Source organism: Plectropomus leopardus, chromosome 2, assembly GCF_008729295.1.
Source record: "Plectropomus leopardus isolate mb chromosome 2, YSFRI_Pleo_2.0, whole genome shotgun sequence".
NCBI lineage: Eukaryota > Metazoa > Chordata > Actinopteri > Perciformes > Serranidae > Plectropomus > Plectropomus leopardus.
The window spans coordinates 23239195-23252696 of record NC_056464.1 but is presented as its reverse complement, the minus strand read 5'-3'; positions in this window follow the sequence as shown (position 1 = coordinate 23252696).

Below are 13502 nucleotides of genomic sequence, written 5' to 3'. Positions count from 1 at the left end.
TAAAATAAAAGTAGAGAGGCTTCCCTTCCTGTTCTGCCACTCCATTTTCACGTGTACTTCTTCTTATAGCCCTCGCTGAAAACTACAGTAGGTCAAAAAAAATCCAGGGAGTCACAAAAAAACTGTCATTTTGGAAAAAAAAAAAAAAAAAAAATCTTGAATTCACAACATTATTGCAAACGATTTCTCACCTTTTGCACTGATGCAACACAAGGGTTATGTTCGCAATACGACTATCATACCTGGACCGCCTGCACACACTGTCAGTGTGTCTGTTTCCTCTCAGTGCAATAAGTATATAAACAGCCATTCTCTAACACTCACATGTTCACGCTGGATGAGGGTACTATGGGTTACTAATGGATGTTGCTGCTATTTTTAGTTTAAAGCTGCAGATGTGGTGTCTCACCTGCATGGAAACCAGATATAAATTTTCAAGAAATTTCATCATTTACTGGTTAATTTTGGAAAAGAGTATGTGTTCTGAGCAGAGCCTGGGAATGTGGGTCTGGCAGACTCCACTAGACTCAAAATATTGTGTATGTGGCTTCTTTTAGGCATCTTTCCTGCTCTTACCTGAGATGTCTCGCTTTTTATTTATTTATTTATGCGGGTCTGGCCATGTTTCTGCTCTCTTTTCCCCTGCAGCTGGCCCTCAGACCTGCAGGCTATAAGCTTCACTGTAGTTATTTCCAAAAGACCTTTTTTTAGTTGATCTGAATATCTCAGACTCACGCAAATATTTAACATGTCTAAAATAAAATTTGTGTGGTTCTCACTGAACATCTGTTTATCAGTTTTACACAAATACCTGTAGCTCCAAGATCTACAAGAATGTAGATGTTTTTCCATTATCAGCATATTTATGGACTCATGTCTGTATTTATAGCAGCTCCCCTGACAGACAACATGAAAAACATTCTCTTCTAATACCACTAATGTGTATTCATCAGCATTTGCAGACAAAGACTTCTGCTTCAGCATTAAGCATGTGAAATACTTCTCGGGAATAAAAGAGACTTTTTTTTGTATCAAACTTTGCAGTTTCCACTAAGCCGTTCTAATTTGGTACATCATCATTTGCATGAAAATACTTGGATGTAATAGACCCAGAACTTGACACGGCAGTGCTCACTCTTGATACTCTAAGCTCATTTTTAGTTTTTATGCAGCGTGGAGTGTGGAGGATGAGATGTGCTGAGAGTTAGCAGCAGCAGACTACACCCGTGACATTTCAGCTGTGACTATCATCGTACATCAAACAGCAGAAGAGACATTTTGTGTGTGCTGTTTTGACTCAAGGAGACCATTTTACCAAGCACAATGGTCTGTCACTGAGATGAAAAAGAGAGGAGATAGTGAAGGAAAGGAGAAACAGAAAGAAGGAGTAACTGCAGGAGGAAACTGAAAGGAAAAGAGGATGAATTACAGGAGAGGGGCAGGAGAGGGTTAAAAAAATGGGATGGGGGGTCGTGCATATTGGAGGTGGGTCAGCTGCAGGGCTTAAGAGCAAGGAAAGGTGAATTTTAAAAAAGCCAAAAAGAGAATATTTTGTCTCAGACTGCCTTTAAAATTGGGGCACTTGTTCATTATTTAACCAGGTAAAAGTAAAAACTTTAAAACTCTTTTTCAGTCTTCCGCCTCCATGAATAATTAACCCCGCATTTGGCCCCAGACTGGAGGGCACTGAGAAGGAAGAGAACAAATAAACCTGATACAAAAGGTTAGGAAAACTGCTGAGTCACAGCCATGGTAAGAAAAAGAATTTTAGGAGAACAATTATATCAAACTAACTGATAATTACTCAAAGATTTAAAGTTTGTTTTGCTCTAAAGGGACGGTTAACCTAAAACCCCCCCCAAAAAACCCAACATATTTTCCCCTTACTTGTAGAGCCATTTATCAATCAAGATTGTTTTAGTGTGAATTACAGAGCGTTAGATATCGGCCTTAGAGATGTCTGACTTCCCTTAAATATAATGGAACTAGATGGCATATGGCTTGTGGTGCTCACAGCACTGAAAAAATACATTTGACAAACTCAACAGAAAATTCTCTTTCCAGAAATCATGATCTGGTTACTCAAGATAATCCACAGACCTTGTTGTGAACAGTTTCATGTAGGAACTATTTTCTTTCACACTTGCCAACCGTGCATCTACTCATGGACAAGAGGTTTGTGCTCCTGACAGCAGGGCGTCCTCCTCAGCTGAGCTGTAACATTACCTACCTCAGTGGTGCCAGGTGAGCTGACAGTAGATGAATGCTTCCTTCTGAGCAGCAGCACAGTTCGCAGGTATAGTTCGGTGGAAAGAAAATAATTCCTCTGTAAAACTGCTGTGAATTGTCTTGAGTAACTGGGTCATGATTTCTGGAAAGAGAATTTTCTGTTGAGTTTCTCAAATGTATTTTTTCAGTGTCGTCTAGTTTCACTGTATTCAAGAGAAGGCAGACATCTCTACAGCTGATATCTCCAAAACGGAGCAACTCACACCAAAACAATTTAGACTGATTAATAGCACTAAAGATAATTGGAAAAATATGTAATTTTGATTTGGGGTGAACTGTCCCTTTAATACCCTGGGTGTCTTGGCGTCTGCTCCCAGTGTTAATCTATATGTATTTGTGTATAATAAGCACAGAGACACCTTTTTTAACATACGGGATCTCCAAGGAGTTCATCCCTCCTCTCACTCCTTTCCTCCTCTTTTTTCTCTCTGTTCCTCATCCCGCTCTCTGAGGAGACTCAGTGATGCAGAACCAATGTTCCAGCATGCATGATGAGGAAGACTTTGGATTTTGTGGGCCACACAATCCCAGGGAATAGGATGCGGTTGTGATACAAGACAGAATTGGGGCCATGATTAGTGAGTTCTTCCCTTGAGGCCACACGAAGGGTGAGAGAGGGGAGGATGCGAGAAAACAGGAAAGCAGTTCAAAGAATGATGTTTTCCCAGTTTAACTCTGTTGGATATAAATTATGTTCATAAGCAGGTAATTTTTCAACTGATATTTACTTGGGTGTTTGCAGTACATTTAATGCAACTTCATCACAACATTAAACTAAACACTGACATTTATTTAAGATTTAACATACTTTAAATTAAAGCTCTGGGAGGTAGAATCTGGAAGAAACAAACAAACAAAACAGCAAAATTTGAAAATACATCCTCCTCCTGCAGCTCCCCTCTCTGTCCGGTGCACCTCCCACTACACGACTATGGGCCAATTCATGCATTCCATACAGTAACCCAGTGTTTCTCATTGATTTGATCCCGCACATTGATTTATTTACTCTTAATTAATTGTAGAGCTGCACACAGCACATTCCCGCAGCCCCTCCTTGCCCTGCTCTTTCTACCTCTCTTTTTTATCAGATCACAAATCAGACAATTATTAGCTGGTAAGCACCCCAGGGTCCCTTCATGTTGCTCCCAGCTGCTGTGGACTGCTTTTCCTAGAGGAGAGCGAGCAGCAGCTCTGGAGATAGATCTTCTGTTGGCTGCTGTAGCTCACACCAGCCCCTCTTGTGTGCCCAATGATGCCAAAATGAAACTGCCTACCCCAGCTTTAAGACGTCACAGAACATATGACCAAATGTTGTTTTATCTCCTGAAAGCATGTGAAGTGGTTAATAAGATCGACTTTGACCATAGACACTGCTTACATTTTGATACATCAATAACAATGATCCAGTATAACAGTATATCACTGACGGCAACCACTCTTTATGAGAAGGTCTACTTTCGTAACTTTATTTCTTTAAGCACTTTTATAGCTGATACACACAAGTATCAATACTCACGTTTGTGTATTAAATATTTTCTGATGTTGTTTATTTTTTCTTGCTTATATTTTATTTCATCATCATTTTCCGAAATAAATACATAACTACTATTTTTGATTTAATGATTTTTAGGCTACTCATCATGCAGAATTTTTATACTGTGGTACTGCTACTTTTGCTACTTCTTGTCAATACTTCCTTCAGCAGTCAGTTGGACCTGAACCAGCAGACAACTTTAACTGTGCCGCATGACGCACTGACGCAGTCTACCTGCTGTAACGTAAATCCAACGCACCTTGTGATGTCACCGTGGGGTATTCAAATTTAACCTGTCACCGCTACATCCGGCTTTTGTTTTTTTTTCTCGCTTTGACACAACCGTGAGCACCTGCTGCACTCGGAGCTAACATCCTGACGTTTTGACACTGTAGATACAAAACTGCGCTGTGCAGGGAATAACTGTTATCACTGCTGCGCGTTTGTGTATCAGCTGTTGACATTTTGATCCGGGAGTGGAGTTTTCCTGTTTTGTGGGCCACCGTGGATCTACCTGTGACACATCTCAAAGGTAAGAACCACCTGCTTGTGCTAACCTGCATGTCTGAGTTGGTCGTGTGCTAATGCTGATGTGTTGGTTTGTCTTTGCTGCTAAATTGTGCTCCTCTGTTGCTTGTGATAATGGCATGTGCAGTTTGCTTCAGTATTTAATGTTGTTGTTTATGGCACTAAGCTATGATGCTCACATGCTGTTGATTCTACATATGGTGGTTATAGTTGTTATGGGAGTTTTTCTGCTGTCACATTATGAATCAGGTGAACAGTAATATTGTTTAACTGTTTTAAGAAAGTGAAGTGTCACTGCTGCATTGTTTAATTGCATTCTTGATTAACTGCATTCTTGTTTTTCTGCAATACTGGCTGCATGGGTCACCTAACATGGTCTTGTTGCAAACAGTACTATTAGTCTCAACTCAAAGGCAATACGCTTGTGTGACAGCTTGTATAGTTCTGATCTCCATTGATAACTCCTGAATTTTGGACATGGAAGGGCTTTCATCAGAGAAATATATGTAAGGTTGCAAAAATATGTTTGTTTTCTTATTTTAATGCCTTCTTGTCTTTTGTAGCCAAATTATTTTTTTCCAGATTTCATATATCTATATTTTTATGGTGTGTATACTACATGGAACCCAGTTTTACTCCCCTCTGACATATTTTGTGCGAATTTGTTTTTGTTTTAGTTTTTTTGCCCCTTTGTTAGAACAGCTGAAGATAGACAGGAAGAGGGGGACAACATGCAGCAAGGGGTTGTGTGTTGTATTCAAAGACAAAATGAGTTTTACAGTAACATAAGCTGTTTGTTACTCTGTTAGCACTCACAAGAGAAATGACCTCTGTCCTCAGTTTCATCCCTAAATTAATGAAGTTTATTATCAGATGCGGTAATGTTGTGACGGCTTGTTTTGTTTTCACCTTGTGAGTTTGTGTGTGTGTAATCATGGCAAAATGTGATCCTGCAGATGCTGTTTCAGAAACTACAACAAAAGCTGTTCTGATTACTTAAGCAGATGTTTATGTCTGCCTGACATTTTGTTAATGCGATACTGTCACAACAGTATAAGATGGAGTCATGAACCTTTACAGGTGTGTAGCTGAGATCAAAATGAAGGCCGAGTTTGAAGATGTCTGTGGTCTGAGCATGGGTGCTGGCAGTAGGGGGTTAGGAGGTAGGGAAGGGGGCATTTCCTGCCACTTTACACCCCTGACCAGTAGTTGCTTTAAATAACAGTTTGCTGCTTCATGCTTGTGCTTAAAAGCTATACGTTGTTGCTGTGCTGTTGTTTTGTACTGGTGTTCTGCTGTTTCTTGTTGCTTCGCATGGCTTGTGTTCTGTCTTGGGAGTTTCTGTTTGTTGTAGCTGTTGCTGTCTTTATGGCAGTTGTCGGCAAAGTCTAGCCTGCGGGCCAACATCGGCCCTCCAGCAATAATATCTGGCCCGTCAGATTATTTTGATAATATGATATTTTTTTTAACAATATCGGACTGACAGTCCCACAAATAGGCTGTAATGTCCAAATAGAGAATCTACCCCTGTCTGAAGCATGCTGATTATACCTTTTATCCATGTTGAAAGTGAGAGTGAATGACAGAGACAGACAGTCTGTAGTAAATTGCTTTCATTCTTGAATAAAATAAACATATCAGGCTTTATCTTCACTGTGCCTGTAAAACAAAATTGCCCCCCCAAGTTGACTATTCATGAACAGAACCATGGATACGTTACAAGTTCAATACGTATCATGTCAGTGTTTTTAAAGTGCCTTAGCTCTGATTACATGTATGTGAGCTGACATTGTCATCAGATGGTGGATGGCATGGCGCTTAGGCGAGGTCACTGCAGAACACCAACAAACAGCAAAACTAGGTGTTATTCAGTGAAATGTTAGCAGCATTCCTGGACATGATTTCACTACCAAATTTATTTTTATAGCAAGACAGTGGGAAACTTTCCATCAGTAATTATAACCCCTCAACTGAGGGGTATTAAAAGCCAAAACCTTTCTTTTCTTACCCAATCCAAGTGATTTCTGTACCTATACATAGCCACATTTTTGTTGAACAGTAAATAAATGCAAAGTATCTTCTACAAAGTAAATGTTGAATATCTGTGCTTTGCAGAAACATTGGGTTGCTGCTACAACCTAATAAAGAATCCGTGGAGCAGTTTGTTATTGTCAGTCCTCTGGAAGACACCTCTCAGCGTTCTGCTTCAGCCTGGAAATACATTCACTTGAGGAGTCAAATGCAGTCCTCTCTGTCTCCCACACTATACATTCCTCTCTTTAAAAAAAAAAATCTTTGGCACTGAGACGGACGTGGATTAAAATATGGGGAGACAACAGGGACAGGCTGGTTAGTCAGGTTTGGAGCACCTATTTCAAATGTCAGAGAGATTAATTTATGAGCAAATGGTTGAGAAGAACAGACTCTGAAAACCTTGATTGTAGAAAAAACACATTTTTAAAAAGATGCCCCAATAACAGACGTATACAAAATGGCTGATGATGACTTACGTTGAGTAACAGGATGCAGCGTTAAATAACTGCGTCTGTGGGTGTGAGTCAGTACTGGAGATTTGTTTTTAATCTGGATTAATGATGACGAAGAGCCCCCATTGGCGTGCAGTTTATGATTTAATGAAGGCGGGGAGCAGGCAGACCCCCTGGGGTGATGCGCATGTGTGTGTTATCTGTGTGTGTGTGGAGAAATGACAGAAACAGAGAGAGAGGAAGAAATTAATAGAGCAAGGGGTGGAGGACGGACTGTGTGTGCGTGTGATTGTGTGTGTGTATGTGTATGTGTGTGTGTGTGTGTGTGTAGCCTATCCATTGGTGCTTTAAAGAGTGTGGGTGAAAACAGCCACTTCATGAGAGCAACACCCTGCAGAGATAAGACCAGCTGAGTACAAGGCTCAATTATTTACTGTTTGAAGGGCTTAAGAGAATTGGAGGGGATTGGAGGGGCTTCATGAAAATTGATGCTTTTGTTGCTGAGGGGGTGGCGAAGTTTAAATGGCGGCCGCTGAGCCATTAGCAGGGGGTCACCTCTTATCAGAGTGCATGCTGGTCGTGTTGGTGGTGGCAGAGTCTTCCCCTCTGGCTGGAGGTGGCAGGAAACCGGCTTCTGTTTAATGATGACGAACCATCTGATGCGCTTGAAGAGGGTAAAAAGAACTCCACGCTGCGGCTCTGCAGGCGCTTGGATCTGAAGCTGTGGCGATGAGATGATCTCCTAAATTATCGCTGAGCAGCAGTGAATGCAAACAGCACTTAATGATATGTTGTGATGTTGTCAGTGTGGGAGGCAGCAGGCTTCGTGCGGCTTGTGTTGACAGAGACGGAATAAACAGAACAAATTAGTCGATGTCTTTTCCCACATTGTCACTGCAGGTGATGCCAAGTTGATAGCTGTGTTTATTTTATTTTATAGAGCTGCAGCTAAAGATTATAAATTGATATGATTATTATTCTACTTGAGACATCAAATGTCAGAAAAGAAAATGACCATCATTATTAGGGTTGCAGCAGTATAGTGCTTTCAAGGTATCCGGAGGTATGAAACTTGATGGCTATCATACTATGTACATTTATGTATTGAAAAATAGGCCTAGAATCTCACATTTATTTTTAGCTATTTTTTTTTATAAAAAGACACATACATTCCTATTTTCCCTTTTTAAATCTATTTTGCCTTTTTTATTTAGGTTTTATTTTTTTTTTGTATTTCATTTTATTTTATTTGTGGTTTGATTGCTTTTATTGTTTCTGTTGCTGTTGTTTTTGGTCTGTTTCTTTGTAATATTTTATATTAACATTTTGCATCCTAAATCTTGCATAAATTGTCATCTGGTTTTAGTTTTACCCTAAATCTACCCTAGTATCTTCTTACTTGTCTTCAGTAGCACTGTTTGGCTTTCAGTGGTTGTATTGCAGTCTATGTATCCCATTTCTGCTTTGCTTTGTTTGTCAGAGCACTTTGTAAACTCAGTTTTGAAGGTGTTATATAAATAAAGTTTATCGTATATAATAATTATAGTAATAGTAATACGTTTGTTCAGACAAAGCCCCCTTCTGTTTACATTCATTTGAGAAGGTCCTCACTTTACAAGCTGTAAGCAGTGATTATCTTTATGTCTTAATAAATTACTGATATGATTCGATCATCAAAATTGTTGTCAATTAATTTACACATCAGTTAATCGACTGACTATCATCAGCACCAGAATAAACTCAAAAACTGCACATCATCACTGTGTCTGATTTCACCCCCCAAGAAGATTATATGGGCAGGGAACAGCAGGAGTCAAAGAGCCGACAACCCTGAAACAACAGCACCCACAGCACTTCTGTAGTCTGCCATGGAGTTAGAGCAACGTCAGACTACATTTGTACAAATAAACGCAAAATTCTTCAAATTTACAAAAGACTGGCGGGCAGGAATGAGATCAAAGAGTGGACACATTCCTGTGTATTAGGTTCACCTGTCAGAGCACCTAAAGACATCAGTCATTACTTCAGAGGAGGGTGGTCTGCAGGAGCTTCATGTTGCAGTCCGAGCAAAAAAAAAAAAAAAAAAAAGATAGTGCTGTTTTGTGTCAGGTTAAAATATTCAGTCCTGTTGGGATTCATCTTTAAACATAAGTTTGTTCAGAAACTTCCCCACTCATGGAGAACATTAGAGAACAGCAGTGGTGCATTTTATCATATTGAATGAGGGTCAACGGGTGTATTTTGCTCATGTGCAGTCGAGCAAGATGTGCTGTAGATCTACTGAAGTACTACTCACAATACTGCCTGTGTAATGCATAAGTTAAAGTCTGGTGTGTAGGATACAGGGGTATATAATGGTGAAAATCGATTATATTAACGACTGTGTCACCTTAGATCCCCTGAAACTAAGAATCGTTGTGTTTTTGTTACCTAAATATGAGCTGTCTACAAACTGAGCGGATCCTCTTCCAAACAGTCGCCATGTTGTTTCTACAGTTGCCCAGAACTGACAAACCAATCCCTGGCTCTAGATAGGGCCATTCACATTTTTGCATCGTTACAATAAAATATCATCTAGGGCTGTGCAATAATCTAATATTGTATTATTATATTGTAGTGTATTGTAATGTAAACATTATCTTAACAGTATATTCACTGGACAACAGCTAAAGATTGTCTTCTAAAGATTACCTGTTATGATGTTTTCATATAGTCCCAAACTCCAAGATGTTTTGTTAACAGTCCTTTAAACCAAAGACAAGCATCACATACTCAATAGTGAAACCCATCGGTTCATGATGATAAGCTTCTGGGAGCGAGTTTTATTTGAGGCTGATCGAGCGTAGCCAGCACATGTCCATGCCAAGACTTCCTCTTCTGTATGCTGGTCATTTCAGCTAATCTCTAATAACACATTTACAAAATGCAAATTTAAAGCCAAATCATTGTCAGACGAAAGCTGATGGGTTCCAAGATTGCATTTTGGCCAATGCGTTTAGTCTCTCCACATAAACTTAACTACTGTAATGTGTGATCGGTCAATATTACCAACAGAAACCAGACCACTGCTGATACCAAAATCTTGTCCTGTCGCCTGCAGACTCTCATTTCTGCATACATGTGCAGAATCTGTTGACAGAGATTGTCACATTCTCACATTTGAGAAGCTGGATTAGATATTTTTGCATGAGAAATTATTTAAATGATAAGTCAATCACTTATCAACCTAATCAACTATCCTTTGCAGAATGAAATGCCTAATAGTTGGACATAGATCATTGCATCGTTTTTTTGCTACTAGATTTACCATAACAAAATGTAAATGTGCACACTAATTATATGGTAAGTAGTTCTTAAAATTAGTGTTTATACTGGTGTGTGTGCAGCTTAGTAATATGTGAAAGTATTGCCTAAACAAGTTCATTTAGCTGCCTTAGTGAAAGGACATTCAAAATCAGTCTGTACAAATTTGCTCTTGTTTTCTGTGCATTTTATATTTTATCTTAAATTGCATCTCGTGCATATACTGCTCCCCCGTAGCTTACTCTCTTACACATTAATTTTACAGCTGTACACATTAAACACATATCACTGCACGTGGATAAAAAGAAATAAGATCATATGTTCATGCAATGAACCATTTTAAAGCATTATTAATGCATTTCTGTTGTAAAGCTGCACCTCTTTCCCTTCATTACAAGCCTGGGTTAATAGTGTTTAATGCAACATCGTTTCATGCCTGTGAAGTTCCTCTTTGCATGCATTAACAGAACAAGAGAGTGTGAGACTTATCCTGTACGATGAGCATTGCACCGCAAAGCGGCCAGATGTTAAATCCCAAATAATTCGCCCTAGATTTAACTCTTGCATTTATCTCTCTGCCAAATCTGCCTCCGCTTTGTGGCTTTAAGATGTAGTCTCTCATTTCCAGAAGTGAGGGCGTTTATGTGCTACTACAAATGACCTCTGGTTTTGCTAGCTTTAGCATGTGTGAGTGTGTGTGTGAAGACCTCTCATGTTTCTTGTGGGAACTCCTCACAGAAAGCCGCACAGAGTGACGATTCTGGACTTTTAGTTGCTGACGATTATAAAAAGTGAAACGTGAGCGCATTCCTGAGGGCCGAGGTAGAGCCGAGTGGCTACACAGCTGAGGGTTTATTGAAAGATGAGTGCTTAGCAGGAAATTAGCCTGCAGTGGGGTCACAGAAACATACATGCACATACAGTAATACAAACACTGCATCATTCTCTATTCAACTCCCCCCTCTGAGGATGATGCCTTCTTTATATGATCATCACACGCTTCCTCATTATTATGTTCAGTTTGCTGGATTGTAGCATGACCCGGTCTCTGGGTTCAGCCCTCGTTTGAATCTGCAGACTCTCCGACTTATAAAGTTGTACAACTGTGCTGCACTCAGGCATTGCGTGCCCCAGATTTGGGGTGGGAGTGTTGTGAGGCTGTGAGAGAGCGACAGCTGACTAGCTGAGACCAGAGAGGAGGGGAGGGAGGAGGGAGGAGGGAGGGAGGGAGGAGGTGGTGGTCAGACAGCAGTCAGCGTCCACTGCTGGGATCCCGGGGGAAACTGAGCCAGAAGAGAAGAGACTACAGTTGCAGCTGTTGTTACACACACACATACACACACACACGCACACACAGATTATTCTTAGCCCATCTCTACATGAACCCGAGGTCTTTTTGTAATCTTGAATGCTCACTGACCTGTTCATTGAGTGTTATGTAAAGTTTAATGTGTTCCTGTGAGATGGTGTTAAAGCAGAGGGAATATTGATCCAAATTCATTCGGCAGCAGATAAATGCTTTTCTCTGCTGTGAGGAAAATGTTCACCTCAGAATGTGACAAATGAACATGAAGAGGAACTAGTGTTTTTTTTCCTTGAATTCGGGCTGTAGCAAATTCGTTCATTGTTTTGAGTAACTGATGAATTGTGTAGTCATGAAATGACAGAAAATATTGAAAATGTCTTCTATTTGTGAAATCAACAGTCAACTATTCAAAGATATTTAATTCTCAATGATATAAAAACAAATTATGACATTTGGTAAGTTGGAACTCATGAAAGTTTTGCCATTTTTGTTTAATATGACTGAAACTGATGAGTGAAACAAATGTTACAGACAGTTTCTGCAAACCCTGAAAATTGCAACAGGGTTTTAAAAGCATCTTTGTTTTTGGTCTCCTTATATCAAGTTCAAATTAATTTATTTATGTATCTCTTTAACTGAGTTTGTCTCAAATGACTTAGCATAGAAATAAAAGCCTGCTTATGTTTAACAATCATAAGATAAAGTTATGTAATAAAGTATGCATCAACAGAAGCAAGTAAAGGGTGGCAACTAATGATTGTTTTCATAATTCAATAAGCTGCAGCTTATTTTCTCGAAAAATTGATTGAACTATTTTGTCTAAAACATGATGATGATGATGTCTTTAGATTACTTGTTTTGTTTAATCAACATTCAAAATCCAGATATTAATATTACAATTATATAAAACAGAAAAAAGGAAGAATATTCGTACCAAAAAAAAGCTGTAATCAATGCATATCTGACATTTTTACTAGAAAAATGACTTAAACAAGTAAGATATTATAAAAAATAGTTGTTAGTCTTTTGTTGATCGATTAATAAATTAATAGACCGATTGTTTCAGCTCTAAAAGCACCACCGTATATCATGTCAGGGAGTTATTTCTATTCTGTAGAGCAGATATGTTTTACAACAGCCTAGGACCTCTGCAGTAGGTATTACTCGCTTTTCTTGGATGAAGTGCTCGGGGACAGAAAGATGAACTGACTGATGTGGTTTGATGCCTATCTCATAAAAAGCATCTCAGGGACTGAGTGTCACGAAGAGCTGTGATGAACTGCGCGCTTGCAGAGGTCATGTTGCTTTTGTTTATTTATTGAAGACCCTGATAGAGTTGTTGTACAGATTTAGAATCAATTTAGTGCACTGTTGATGCACAGGCAGTGAGTGACTTGCTGGCGTTGGCCTCAATGAACCTGTTAGTCATGCAGCAGCACTTTACTATGGTGAGGGTGCAGAGCCAAGCAGAAACAAATCAGGCAGAGAGCAGAAGCTGGCTGCTAAGAGTCTTATATTTGACTTGATTTCATTTTTCTTTTCTCCTTTTTGTACTTTTTAGACAATATTTTTCCTTTATTGAGTTTGCTAGCTTGTGGCTATATACACGAGTAAATGTAATATTGTTTTAAATGTGGTCATATTTCAAAATATTTCAACAGCTTTGCAAAAGTCATCTGATGAGAAAGATTGTCTGATAAAATCCTTAACTGCGGCATAAAGGGTAACTTGAATATTGTTTTTAGCTGTACCCCTATTTCCCCATGTTTTGGTGTCTAAGTGACAAATGGGAACCCCACTTTTGAAATTGGTCCAGTAAGTGAGAGCAGCAACAAGACAGGCTGCAATTATGCACTGTCAATTCAAGTCCAGTATGGAACAGACATTTTTGTTGAAGAAACAGCCTCAAAATAACTATTAGCAAACCTACCAGACTCTAGCTAACATCTAACTGAGTCAATTATGTGTTAATTTCAACCAAACCAGAGTTGTTGATTGAACAGTGGAAAGACGAACCAAGTTATCCTTTAGTTTTTGATGTTATATTGTTTTGTCA